Source organism: Meriones unguiculatus, chromosome 12 (genome assembly GCF_030254825.1).
Source record: "Meriones unguiculatus strain TT.TT164.6M chromosome 12, Bangor_MerUng_6.1, whole genome shotgun sequence".
NCBI lineage: Eukaryota > Metazoa > Chordata > Mammalia > Rodentia > Muridae > Meriones > Meriones unguiculatus.
Genome location: NC_083360.1, coordinates 56,501,780 through 56,516,909, shown reverse-complemented (window position 1 = coordinate 56,516,909; position 15,130 = coordinate 56,501,780). Strand labels below are relative to the sequence as shown.

Below are 15,130 nucleotides of genomic sequence, written 5' to 3'. Positions count from 1 at the left end.
CACAAGAATGAGACAAGCAACTAATACATTATTGCTTCATTGCTATAAAGTATGAGCTTTCTAGGAAAGTGTATTAGAGATGACAGGAGATGAATCATTCTTAGCAGAGGGAAAACACATAGAAATGCAGGTTTGAAAATGCATGGTTTATTGAAGATGTTATAAAGTTAGGCATTTTAAAGCTTCCCGAATCTGCCAGTTTGAAGAGGTGACTTTGTCATTGGTGCTTGTGGAACAAAACTGTTAGTAGTATGCACTTCAAGATGCTCTGCTGTTTAACCTAAGAAAGTTCTGAAGATTGTGTATCAACTTGACAGGTGACATATTAGAGAAATATGTGGTTTTAGTCATTTGTTAGATCACACTTTTGCATCATAAAGGAAATGTAGATCTGGTTTTGATTCCTTTTTTCTTCATCATGCATAGAAATAACTGCTGGCTCTCTCATTTTACCCTGTATATTTCTGATGTTCTTTCCTATCTCAGAAACTAGTGCATAGGAACCACATGATCAACTTCCCAACACGCTTTCAGTGTGTTTGTTTCATAGGAAACATGACAGAAGAGTGAAGACTGTGTTTTATGCTCAGGCTCCCATCAACTTTGTTATTTTGTGCTACCTGGGATTCTATATGAAGGACCACTGCTCCACTTCAGAAAGTCCCTATAGACTTTATACATTATAATCAAATAACAGTAACTCCTTCCCTGCCAATGCATGCAGCCTTGGCCCTTTATCACTTGCTGGCCTATTTGGCAGTAAAGAACATTTTGGTAAGTGTGTCATGCAGGAGTGCATTTAACTTGTAGGAAGATAAAGAATGTCAAGAACACCTGCAAGGTGCAAAAGTCTCTAAGCCTCAATCTGAGTCAAATGCAAAAGCTGACAAAGATTAAACACAAAACAAAACAAACAAAAACACTCTGTACAACCACATGTGTTGCTGCATTGTCTGATGTGTGTTCAAAGTTCCTCACGGTAATGACACGAGTATTCACTGCATTGTAGGGCATGTGGGGTTAATAGTGGTGAGTGGAAGATCATGCCTGACATATCTCACTGACGCAGGCTGCCCAATCAAAAGGGTTTGCCAAGCCTGTAACTTGCTGTGTGTTCATTGCAAGTTTCACAGCAGTGGCATCCTGGCACATTTGATGAGACAGCGGTCTCTTCAGTATCTCTACTAATGAAGTAGATGACGGAGGACAGATGCAATGCTGTAGGAATTGCATTAGTATATCCTACGTACTCTTAATACGCCCTTCCACAGAAAAATGTAAACAGCATTTTTATAAATCTGGTTCTTTTGAGGTTTGAAAATGTATTTAGATTTATAGTCTTTAAAGAAAATGCATATAAAATGGTTTCTTGAATTAGCATATCAATTACTTAAACCAAATGGATATGAATGATTACACTGAAGTAATAACCTTTTGCAAAAGCTGTTTTATAGGATATAAAATATAGATGGTCCCTTGACTGACACAGGTGCAGTATTAACTATTGAAGTGTAAATTAGAGAGGTCAAGAGTTTACTGTTGCCTTTGTTTTGAACATTCTGACAAATGGACATCTCATATGACAGGAAAAAAAATACGATGAGTATTTTATTATATTTGAAAGGAAATGCAAAGATAACTGATAGTATATTTTGTTCCAGCTTGAAATAAAAGGCAAGCAGTTCCTGGCCTATGAAACCCCAGTGACGGTGCCTGACTGTCATTATGCTGGCCCCAGTGTTGAGGGACATGAAGGACTTTGGCTCCAGGTGAGTTGAGTGTGTCCAACATGGCCACATCTCCATGATTCAGTGTTGCTTTTCTCCCATCTTTATGCTACAAAATTCATACTGAAATTTCATAAGTACTTTTCAAATAGTAAAATATTTTTTTAACTTCCACTTTTTATTATTTTTAAAATCTATTCATTGTAGCCCACTCCCTCAACTCCTCCCAATTCCAACCTCCCTCATCCCCTTCTCCACTGAAAGTAGCAGTTCTTCTCTCCTGCTACCTGGCCTAGTTTACCAAATGTCATCAGAACTGCCTGCATCCTCTTCCTCTATGGTCCTGAAAGGCCACATCTCTAAGGGCAAGTGATCACAGAGCAGGCCTCTCAGTTCAAGACAGAAGCAGCCTCTGCTACCCTTACAAGGAAACTCACGTGAGGACTGAACTGCCTGTGGGCTACATGTCAGCAGGGATCTAGATCTTCTCCATGCATGGCCCTTGGTTGGTGAATCAGTCTCTGTAGGAAGCCCTGGGCTCAGAATCTTTAGCTTTGTTGGTCTCCTTGTGGGGCTCCTGTCCTCTTTGTAGCCTTCTGTACCCCTCTTCTTCCATAAGACTCCCTGTGGTCAGCCCAAAGTTTAGCTGTAAGTCTCAGTATCTGCTTAGATTCCCTATTAGGTGGAGCCTTTCAAAGGACCTTCTATAGTAGGCTCTTATTTTGTTCCCTCTCTTCTACCACTTCTGTTATTTATCTAGTTTGCCATTCTGAATAAGATGTAAGTATCCTCCCTAGGATCAGAATCTGGAAACAACCTAGATGTCCCTCAAAGGCGCAATGGATACAGAAAAAATGTGGCACATTTACACCATGGGATACTACTGAGCTAGTAAAAAACAAGGAAATCATGAAATCTGCAAGCAAATAGTAGGAACTAGAAAAGATCATTTGAGTGAGGTAACCCAAAAACAGAAAGACATGCACTGTATATACGTACTTATAAGCCATGCAGTATATTTCTTTTTAAAAATAATTATCCTTTTGAAACTCCATGTCTCTAAAATCAATGCATGCTCCCCCTCGTAAGTTTAAATAACAGAATTTGTAGCAATGCATAGATTTAATTTTAAAACAAGGTCAAAATACCTGAGCTACAGGGAAAAGTTGTGCTTACATACCTGCAGAGGTGAAGAGTAGGGGTGGTAGTTCTAACAATGTCCCCCAGTACCAAACCAGCCTTTCCAATTTACAGATGGCAAAAGGCTGAAATACCACAGAGACAACAAATTTTATCACTCAAAGAATAGACAATTCAAACAAGCTAATTGCTCAATGACTCAAAAGACTCTTTTATCTTTGATTTTAAAATAACAAATGTTCTAAACTCTGACAGAGTTAATCATGATGTCCTTACTTAAAAATGTATGACTGAGGATGTTGAGCATTTTCTTTAAGTGTTTCTCTGCCATTCTATAATCCTCTACAGAAAGTTCTCTGTTTAACTCCATGCCCCATTTTTTAATTGGATTACTTGATTAGTTGCATTTTAACTTCTTGAGTTCTTCATATATACTGGATATTAGCCCTCTGTCAGATGTAGGGTTGGTGAAGATCCTTTCCCAGTCTGTAGGCTGTTGCTTTGTTCTGACGACAGTGTCTTTTGCTTTACAGAACCTTTTCAGTTTCATGAGGTCCCATTTATTGATTGTTTTTCTTAGAGCCTGTGCTGTTGGTGTTCTGTTCAGGAAGTTGTCTCCTGTGCCAATGAGTTCAAGGCTGTTCCTCACTTTTTCCTCTAACCAATTTAGAGTATCTGTTTTTATGTTGAGGTCTGATCCACTTGGACCTTAGCCATCAGAGACTTACAAATCAAAACGACCCTGAGATTTCAACTTATACCCATCAGAATGGCTAAGATCAAAAACTCAAGTGACAACACATGCTGGAGAGGATGTGAAGAAACGGGAACCCTCCTTCATTGCTGGTGGGAATGCAAACTTGTACAACCATTTTGGAAATCAATCTGGTGCTTTCTCAGACAATTAGAAAGAGCGTTTCCTCAAGATCCAGCTATAACACTCCTAGGCATATATCCAAAAGATGCTCAAGTACACAATAAGGACATTTGCTCAACCATGTTTTCAGCAGCTTTATTTGTAATAGACAGAAGCTGGAAACAACCCAGATGTCCCTCAGTTGAGGAATAGATACAGAAATTGTGGTACTTTTACACAATGGAATACTACTCAGAAATTAAAAACAAGGAAATTATGAATTTTGCAGGCAAATGGTAGGACGTAGAATCGATCATCCTGAGTGAGGTATCCCAAAAGCAGAAAGACACACATGGTATATACTCACTTATATAGACCTAGAAGATAGGATAAATACACTGAAATCTATACACCTAAAGAGGATGAACAAGAAAGAGGACCTTGGGTAAGATGACCAATCCTCACTTAGACAAATGGAATGGACATTGGAAGTAGGAGAAAACAAGTAATAGGACAGGATTCTACAGCACAGGGCCTCTGAAAGACTCTACCTAACAGTGTATCAAAGCAGATATTAAGACTCATAACCAAACCTTGGGAGTGCAGGGAAACATACGAAAGAAGGGAGAGTTAGTAAGACCTGGAGAGTACAGGAGCACCACAAGGACCAAATATATCAGGGCACAGGGGACTTTCATGAGACTGTTTCTCCAACCAAGGACCATGTATGGATATAACCTAGAACCCCTGCTCAGATATAACCCATGGTAGCTCAGAGTCCAAATGTGTTCTCTAATAAGGGTAATAGAAACTATTCCTGACATGAACTCAATGGCGAGCTCTTCAACCCCCCAGCCCCAAGAGAGGAGCAGCCTTACTAGGCCACAGAAGAAGACATTGCTGCCAGGCCTGAAGTGACTTGATAAGCTAAGGTCAGATGGAAAGGGAGAAGGTCCTTCCTTATTAGTGGACTTGGAAAGGGACAGGGAGAAGGGGTCAGGTAAAAGATGAGGGAGGGAGGGTGGGTTTGGGAGGGAAAGAGGGAGGGGGCTACAGCTGAGATACAAAGTAAATAACCTGTGATTAATATAAAAAATAAATAAAATTTTAAAAATATCTGACTGTAGAAAAGCATCAGAATGAAACTTCCATAAGCTAGAGTCACAAACTGTTGAGGTAGGAAATAGATTAATATTAACAACTTAATTAAAAATATAAAAAATATATACTTTGCTAACCCTATGTAGAAGTCTTCAAAATTTTTGTATTTTATGTGTAATTCTCATTGGCTCTCTGCTTTAACCAGATTCAAGGATGAAGGAAAAAAGAGAAAATTAAAAAACAAACAAACAAACAAACAAAAACAAAATAAAAACAATCAAGTATACTAGGGACAGAGCTATGAAGAGATAGATACAAAGTAAACATTTGGTCTGTTTATCAAGTATCTTAACGTCTCTCCCTTTTGACACAGGAATTCTATATGTAGTGACTTAATGTAAGGCAATAATTGAGAATGTCTAAAAGGATATAAAAATGGGATGCTTCCTACAGTCTATTTCAATGGCACTGAAAATTATGACCATCTCAAGTATGTTCGTATATGACTTATAAAAAGGTATTTTTTCAATGGTAAATCTATATAACTATTAAAAAACACATGCTTTCAAAGATGTTTCCACAATGAGAAGAATCAGTTATAGTTATAAATGGTAAAAAAGGACTTTAATATTTTCTTATATATAAAAAAATTAAACAGAGTCTCTAAGAAGTCAGTGTGATAAATATACTTTTACCTTTCTGGGATTTTAATGTCAAGGATATAATATATATTTAGTGCCATATATAATATATAATCTACATGGTATATATTGATTAACTTTCTGTATTCTAATCTATATTTTCTATAATAAAAGGGCTTCTTTATTTGGAAAATTGTGTCTGAAGCTTATTCATAAGAAAAATTAAGACTTAGGAAGGAAATTTGATGAAAAGAGTAACTTTATTTTCCAGAGACACTAAAAATATTTCCAAGGGTTAAAGTAAAATTACTTATTGTAGACAAAATCAAGATACACCCAAGTTTTATTTTCCAATAAGAAAAAGTAATCACTAATTTCTAGTGATGAGAAGAGAGAGTTGCTGTCTAATTTATAGATAAATTATTCAAATAATGACCAGAATATGAATAATATCTACATTATTCTCACATACATTGTACATTTTGTGAAAAGTTATAGAAAAATACCTGTGAATATTAATATAGCTTATATTAATAAAAGCTTAGAGTATTTTACTATATATGTTAAATATTTTTCACTGGATTAAACATATTAAAGATTTATCACTTAGGTATCAAAATGCTATTAATTTAAACACATTAGTAACAAATTCAGAGTCAACAATAATATGTAATTTTAACCAGATTTGAATTTTCTACTTTACTTTTTCTGTGTCTTTCATCTCCTTGGCTATGTGTTGTACCAAGTCTGAATCTGTCCTGCCTGAAAGCTGTCTTACAAGTTTATCCCTTTGTGTCTCTGAGTGTGTCTTGTGTCTTTTAAGTGTGTCTTTTCCTAACAAAGGTCTTTGCTCTGTATTTATTGAACAGCTCAGAAGATATTGCCTGGTAAAGAAATAAGAATTGCTTTACAGAAGTCTTTAACAGTTTCACAAGGGATTAAGCTAATGACTCCAACTGACCCAGATAGCACAGTTCTCAAACTTCCTTGATTATCACACAATATCTGCAAGTTGCATTCAACATTTGGGTTGGGAATTCATTTTATAAGTTTTCTTTCTTCCTATCTTTGCTGTTTTCACCAAATTATTACTAAAGCACATACGTATTATTATTGGGAGCCTGGAATAGAGCATAGATTAAAATTATAACTATGGTTTATCTTAAGTGTTAAGAGTAAATTGCATGGGAAATTGATGCACTTAGGGTGGGTTTTTACATTGTTTTCTTGAAGGCAGGTTAAACAAAGGCTGAGTATACATACAGTAATACCTACAGTCTTAAGCTTTAAGTTACCTTAAGGTGTATTATTAACTTTGTCTGTGAGGTCCTACAAAAGTTCCATTCTCCTAGAATATAAAGGGTATATTTCATATTTCATTGTCATATTACAACATATATTTATATAATATAAATACTGCTGTTAGTAAAAACAAAATCTTTGTATAAATAATCATAGTATTGAGTATGTTGATTATCAAATGCCTGTAATTTACTTCTGTTTTGTTGGCATATTTCTCTTTATTGAATCTAATTTTGTTTTCATGTCTTGCATCATTTCCTTCATCTGTTTGAATGTGGATTCCTTTCTTTTCATGATGGCCTCTATTTTTTTGTTTGTTTGTTTGTTTCCTCTCTATATGCCACTACTTGTGCCTCTATTTGTTTGGTTGTATTTTGCCAGTATTTTTTGAGATCTTTGTTCATTTCCTCTTTATGTGCCTGTAATATCTGGATAAGCCTAGAATTGAGATCATTTTCCTGTGTTTCTGATGAATTAGCATGTCCATTGATTTAGGGGGTTGCTGGAAGCCATGATGTCCTGATTTGTGTTGGATGTGTTCTTCTTTTAAACTATTTTTATATTTGTTAATTACAGTTTATGCACTTTGTATCCCCCCTGTACCTCTGTCCCTCCTCCCCTCCCAATCCCACCCTCCCTCTTCCTCACCTGTGTCCCTTTCCCAGTCCACTGAAAAGGGAGGTCATCCTCCCCTTCACTCTGATCCTATTCTATTAGGTCTCATCAGGAGTGGCTGCATTGTCTTCTGTGGCCTGGTAAGGCTGCTCTCCCATTAGGGAGAGGTGATCATGGGGCAGGCCAATCAGTTTGTCAGAGACAGTCCCTGTCTCCATTACTATGGAGGTTACTTGCATACTGAACTCTGTATGAACTCCATAGGCTACTTCTGTTCAGGGGTTCCAGGCCATCTCGATGAGTGGTCCTTGGCTGGAGTATCAGTTTCAGAAAAGACCTCTGTGCCCAGACTTTTAGGATCTGTTGCTCTCCTGTGGAGCTGCTGTCCTTTCCAGGTCTTACTATCTCCCACTTCTTTCATAAGATTCCCTGTACTCTGCCCAAAGTTTGGCTATGAGTCTCAGCATCTGCCTTGACATCTTGCTTGATAGAGCCTTTCAGAGGCCCTCTGTGGTAGGTTCCTCTGTCCTGTTCCCTGTTTTTTCCCTCCTCCAATGTCCATCCTCTTTGACCTTCTGAATGGGGATTGAGCATCTTAGCTAGAGTCCTCCTTCCTGATTAGCTTCCTTAGGTGTACAGATTTTAGTGTGTTTATCCTATATTATATGTCTTGTATCCATTTATGAGTGATTATATACCCTTGTGTGTCTTTCTGTTTCTGGGATACCTCACTCAGTATGATCTTTATTGGATATGTTCTTATACAGACCTCTAGCCATCTGCTTATCCATAACTTTTGCTGATCATTCCTAGAGTCTGTACTTCAGACTGGGTCCATCTTTCTCTGGTGTCTGGAGTATTCTTCAGGAAGATGAAAGAGGTCCACTGGTTTGAGAGTGGAAGTTGATGTTACAGCAGTAGCTAAGGGACTAATGTTGTAGGCACAGGTGCATAAGTGTGGACAAGCAAGTGTGGGCATGTGCTTGGAAGTGTGCCTTGAAGGACAGCCTCTGCCAAGGAGGGAGGCCTGTTAACGGGGAATGCAAGGGGTGTTGAATATTCACCACTCTCAGTCTCTGGAGTCATCCGCAGGTGAACAAATGGTCTCAAATGGATCCAAATGGTCTCAGCTCACTCATGGTGTGTCCCCTCTTGGCCAAGAAGCCTCAGTGTCGATGTTCTGGCTTCAGCTGCCCCTCCACTCATCAATTTCAAAGTTTCGGATCCTGTGCCCCTCAGATATGATGTGCACTGGTGGCTGCCATCTTAGATCTTGGAGTATTTCTCTGTGATCCTTTTTATTAATTTCTGTAGCATGTAAGTTGTACATTTATCTGTATTATCGTAGAATGACATTACTGAAAACACTGGTAGTTAGCCCTCTCAGATGCCTTCCCACATCAGTGCTGTCCAGGACCGTTAACTCTTTGTAGTATTACTGTATATCTCATATCTATATTCTATGTTCAACTTCAGTGCAGAAGTAAACACTGTGTATTTTACATTACATTTAGCATTTTGTACTTTTCAGCAAAGACTTCCATATTTTTAAATCTGTAACTCTAACCAACCTCTAATTGTGTGTTATCCCACTATTACAAACAAAACAAAGGTATCTTAAGCTTTCCCTCTGCAATGTTGACCTTAATTGAAGCCGTACAAGAGGTGGCCAGGATGAAATTTTAAACCAACTCAAATCCTTCCCACTGCATACATCTTAAGAGATGCAAGTAGTCACGTTCATACACTTGTTTCTACTTAAACTTTTCAAAATTCCCAAATATTTGTAATCTCAAAATAAATCACATTCTCTAGTTCCCTATTTCTTCCTTCACCTGTTAGTCATTCCTTCTTCCTCCCTCCATTTCCTTTCATAAAGAGATACTATTATACCTTGTTCCTCGGGCAGTTCTACACACCTGTTCACTCAAATTTAATCATAAGTAAAGTTAATCCTCATCAGATGTCTTTAGCAGCATCATTTCTTTCTGCCCTTTTTGGCATCAGGTTTGGAAAGGCACAAAGAACAATGTGAAAGATGATTTGTCTAGATGGGCTACACCATCTTGTCCTCAATACATACAGAACTAAATTTCTGAGCAAGTATATTGATTATTTTTGTTTCTTCCTTTCCATATCAATCATAAATAACTGATAATATTGACTAATTAAGGTGCTTGTTCATATATCTCTCCAACATGAACTTGAGAAATATGAAGATCAACCATTCATATCAGAAGTTAGAAGACTATAGAACAAATAAATGTAATAGAGGGAAATTGTGGAATGCAGACATTGAAGCTGCTGATTTGGCCTCAAGTACTTTTTCTGTCATGTAAAAGGTTCAAAACTCAGTTCTTGCAAGTCCATTCAGCCGTGACTCACAAGTTTCATATTGTCTTCTTCTCTAAATCAACTAATATTTGTAAAAAAAAAAAAAAAACTTTTAATAAGATTTTAAATGTTATGCATTTAAAGCAAAGATGTTTATTTTCATTCAAAAAGAATAGCTAGAGAATCAAGTTTAGAGGAAATAATGGCTTGCATAAATTAATTGCTGTCAAGTTAAAAAATATGTCGGTGTGTGTCCCTAGTTGTGCTTGAAGTAAAAGTCTTTTTAATCTGCTTAAATATTGTTTTAAAGATTTCTTTTGTATTTGTGTATGTGTGCGGGTGTGTGTGTGTGTGCTCACGTGTCAATGAAGAAATTCCCAGGGAGCTGCAATTACAGGTGTTTGTGATCCAGCTTCTATCAGTGCCAGAAACTGAACTTGGATCCTCTGGAAAATCAGCAAGTTCTCTGAACCACTGAACCATCATTCTACCTGAAGAACATGCAAGTTCTCTGAACCACTGACCATCATTCTACCTGAAGAACACGCAAGTTCTCTGAACCACTGAACCATCATTCTACCTGAAGAACACTGAATTAGAAACTAAATTATTTTCCATGTTAGTGTTTTATATGTGATATAAAATTTACCACTAGTAAGCAAAATTAAAAATGGTGGCAAACGCCTTTAATCCTAGCATTGAGAAGGCAGAATTTGACGTTATCCTAGTCTACATAGCAAGTTTCAGGCCCAACAGGGTTACATAGTGAAGCCTTGTCTCAAAAATAAAATAAACTTTGTTGTTATTATCACTCCTAATGATGTTAGCAGCCTGAAGTTTCTCTGGGTGCTCTCTCCCTCTTTCTCTCTCTCTCAGCAAAATGCCTTTGTTTTATTCTTGAGCTGAAATCTTTCCTCTTGGTGGTCTAATGCCTCTTCAGAATGGTGTTTCTGGAGAAGGTTGCCTTCATTTCACTTAAGGTTCATGGGCTCCCCATTAGTTAGCAAGGTTCAGTGCTTCATGAGGTGTCATAAGGTGTCTCTCTTCTCTTAGGAAAAGGAATTCATCACTAGAGAAAAACCCAAGAAAATGACATAAAGCAATTCATTTTCATGACATCCATTCAGAAAACACATGTGATATGAAAATTAAAGGAGCAAAATGTTAAGATGGAATTGACTCATTGATCTGGAAGTTATTTCCAGCCACACATTAATCACTCCATGATCTCAAATTTCAGCTGCAGTTAAATGTAGCAGTGAACGTTATTCATTGTGATCAACTGTAGTAATGTTAAACTTTACACTGGAATTATATTTGCTGATGTAAATATTCTGCATAGCATAGCAAAAAAGGGAAATCATATGATGATGCAAAGTTTCTTCAAACAGTGGGTGCTACTAGTCATTCAAGAACAATCTGTAGAATAATTAACATCAACCAGTTCTTCACATTTAAAACAATTCTATTTCCAAGTAACATGTGATAGAATCATGAATGAGATGGCTATTAACCAAAAATCAGATATGGTTTCCTTTACTCACATAATTAAAGAAAGTATAAGTTGTTGCGAGACGCGTAATCGTCTCGCCAGCAAGAACGCACGCGGACAACAGAATCCTTCTGCAGCAAGCTTTATTGCAGTCAAACGATGAAAGGAGGAAGACCCCGAGCCCCGAAGTGGCGCTGTTTATATAAGTCCTGCTCACACCAGAGTGGTGTGAGATGACGTATCATTCCCTGATTGGCTGCTCACCCATGGTGTGAGATGACATATCATCCCCTGATTGGCTGCTCACCCATCACCCCATATGACGCCCTGGGCTGGGCTCGTGACGACGGTTGCCCAACAGTCATAACGGTCATAACGGTCATGCGCTCTAGGACTTGTTTACCAGTTTAGAAGGGCAGAAGCCAGCGCCATGACAACCAAACCCTGGCTCTCCACAATAAGTGTCTGGAAACTCACCTGGGGATATAATGAGACTGGCTTACAACAGGTTTTTCAATACCTAAAAGTATTTGCAACCAATCAAATATACCAAAACCTACTATGACTTATAAAAATGGCTCAAGACATAAGAGCACTTGCCCCTGTTGCAGAGGAGCCATTTTTGGATCCCAGCTCACCTGCTAAGTGGCTCACAACCACGTATAATTCCAGTTTTAAGGAATCCAATAACCACTTCTCAATTCCATTGGCTCTTGTACTCACGTGCAAATATGCCCACACATATACTTCTGCACTCATTTAGTTAAAACTAAAAATAAATATCTTAAAAAATGTGCTAACACCTACTCTGTACATTGTCATGCACTAGATCTCTGAAAAATACTGATATCGGTAAATTTCTAAAGTAATTTATCACTAACTATTGCAAACACAGCATATATAAGTATATCAATAGTATATTACACAGTACATTCACACAATATCCAGTAACTCTCTTGGTTTTAAGTGCTAAAAAAGCAAAAAAGAAATTGAGTGTCAGTTGTTTTCCTTGTTGAATACAAATGTGATAAGCAACTAAGAAGGTAGTGGAAGGAAGCTGAATTCAAAATGAATCCAAATAGGATAGATGTATTGGGTAGGGAAGTGACAGTGAACATGTAGAGAATGGTAACAGCATGGCACAAGAAACGACTGTGAGCATTTTAATGCAGGAAAGTCATGAAGGGTAATACAGAAAGAGAGCAGCATGTGTTTCTCTTGTTATGTCTTTAATTTCATTTCAAGGTGTTTTACTCTGTTTTTATGTGCCTCCTCCAATAATCATTGTGCTTCACATGCTGGGAAAAGCCCTTACAAAATATTGAGTAGGAATGATTTTATACATCATCTTTCTAAGCGTGGAAATATCTAATATCTTTACAATGATTGAGAATATAATACTTATTACTGCATCTGTGGAGAACACAGTGGAATTTATTGTCAAAGAATGCACAAGTAAAACTTCAAAGGCATACAAAGTAAGCCAAAGTGAAGACTCTTACTGTAGTGAGAATTTTGGTTTCTCTAAAAAACACAGAAATATTATAAGAATATGTTTTTGTTTTAATCCAATGGGTGGGATTTTTGTTGTTAGACTCCAGTGCCTAGAAGGGTCACTGTTGCCCTGTTAGACTATGATTTGCATTGTGTTCTAGCAGAGTTGCAATTTTGCCAGCTGCAAATAGTTTCTGTACTGTGTGACTTTTGGAATTCTGGGAACTTTTCAGAAGCTATATAAATGTTAGAGCCCCAATGGATGGGTTGTTGGTTGATTGTTGGCGGTTGTAGATTACAGTTTTGTAAGTAGTCAAGTGCAAAGAAACATCAAGAAGAAATTAGATAGACTCATGGGAAAGATCAAACTTGCTCCAAAGACTGGACAGCTCTAACCAGCAAAAATGAGTATAATGATAATGACACCCCTTTCCCTCTCTGTCTTTTTTTTTCTCTACTACCCAGTGTTAGGAGATTGAAAGCAAAGAACAAGAGAGGAAGAGAAATGTCAATGAAAAAGAAACTTATAAAGTAACAAACTGCAGTTACATCTTAAAACATTGAAACATCTTCGTTTTCTACTACAAATTATCCCAGTGATATAAATCAGGCGCTCTTATACACAGTAAAATTTATCTCAGTATTTTATAGGAAGTCTATTTTCCATTTATAGTAAACAAATAAAAATTCAAATTTATGATTACATAATGCTGAATAAGGTATAGATTAACATGCAAAGGTTACATAGCATAAATATTCAGAAACTTGCTTTATCTTTCTGAATAAAAGCCAGAACTTCAATTTCACAAGGCACATTTACCAACTACTTTATCAAACTTCCTAATATTTTCACACTATTAATACAATAATTATGGAAAGCAACTACAGCAAAAGTTTACACATGGTCAGTGTAGGGGAGAATAAAGAGAATTAAAAATAGAATTATCCTCTAACAGGGCAACCGTGACTCTACTAAGCTCCGGAGTCTAACAAATAAAATCTCACTGTCAGGAGCAGATTACTTCTTTTGGAGTTGTTGGCCTGTAAAGTCTGATAGACCCCAAATGTAGGCAACTGCTCTTAATCTATGTTGTCTTCTAGACCTTGATGGTAAGAACCTATTACTGAAGACAACATATCTTTGAGTCAAAGAAAATAGAGAAAATAAGCTAATAGTGACAAAGATTGACTAGCTTTTATAGTATTAGAAAGTGCTATGCATAGTAATGGAAGAAAAAAATCATCAATCATTAATATCTAATATCCTGCCCACTCCAATAATGAGTGCTTGCTAGATATGTCCCATAGTGCTTTAGTGGCATGGACATAAGAGAGGGGACCAACAACTTTCTGATTTGCTTTAAATTCCACTCCAGAAAACAGAAATACCTCAGAAATACCTCAGGTTTGTTACCTCAGGTAACAAATAGGCCTTAGAAGAAAAACTACTACTATTCAAACTAACTCCTACTGACATTGCTATAGTCAGTGTTTTATTACTGTAAATAGCAATCATGACCATGGCAGCACTTATAAAGGAAAATATTTAACTAGGGCTTGCTTACAGTTCAGAGGTTTAGAGCATTGTTATCATGGTGAGAAGCAAGGCAGCATTCAAGCAGACATGTGCTGGAGAGTAGCTGAGATTTCTACATCCACACCCACAGACAGCAGGCAGAGAAAGATAGAGAGAGAGGGAGAGAGAGAGAGAGAGAGAGAGAGAGAGAGAGAGAGAGAGAGAGAGAGAGAGAATGGGCCAGGCTTGAGCATTTGAAACCCTAGACCTCACATGTGAAGGTGCATGTGTAAACTCACATTGGGAGTTGGACATGAAAGCCACTACTAGCACAAGTAACTATTGGTTACTGATAGCTGCTGGGGGAAGGAGAGATAGATTTAAGAGCGTAGTCCCTAACATGTGAACCATGCTTCACACAGCCAAGGACATGTGGGCAGCACAAAATGATATCGATGGTTTTTGTTGGTGTTGTTGTTGTTATTAATTCAAACTGATTAAAGAATTTGAGGCTGGTGTTCAGATTTAAATTGCCATCCCACAGACACTCACTTGGAACAATATAATAAACAATGACAAAAGCAATAAAAAGAGATGGCTTTCAAAACATTTGTTTAAAGACAGGATCATGAGAAAGCAAGAAATTAAAGAAGAGTTGGAATCATCTCAGACTGGAAACAGAAGCAAAAAATTTAAAGAGAATTTACTTTAAATATCATCTGCTGAGAATCAAAATTTTTGAAACTGATAAAATATTACTTCTTTCAGTATTTCTGCTCAATGCAAGAAAAATAAAACAATTGTTCTAAAAATTATTACTATTAAATGAATGATGTTAGGATTATCCTAAAGGGTAAATTGATTTATATGAAGGATTCTTTATTTAATACAGGAATATCTTCAATGTTCTCT

At 37.1% G+C, this 15,130-nt stretch overlaps 1 protein-coding gene across 35 annotated transcripts in view; it reads left to right on the top strand.

Annotated features, from left to right (window-relative positions):
• Positions 1–15,130, top strand: part of Ptprd (protein tyrosine phosphatase receptor type D) — a 2,581,289-nt gene that overhangs the window by 721,577 nt on the left and 1,844,582 nt on the right. For all 35 annotated transcript variants that reach the window (XM_060365770.1, XM_060365741.1, XM_060365771.1 and 32 more), the window contains exon 4: positions 1,662–1,769. The gene's annotated coding sequence lies outside the window, so the exon portion shown is untranslated. The remainder of the gene's footprint in view (positions 1–1,661; positions 1,770–15,130) is intronic.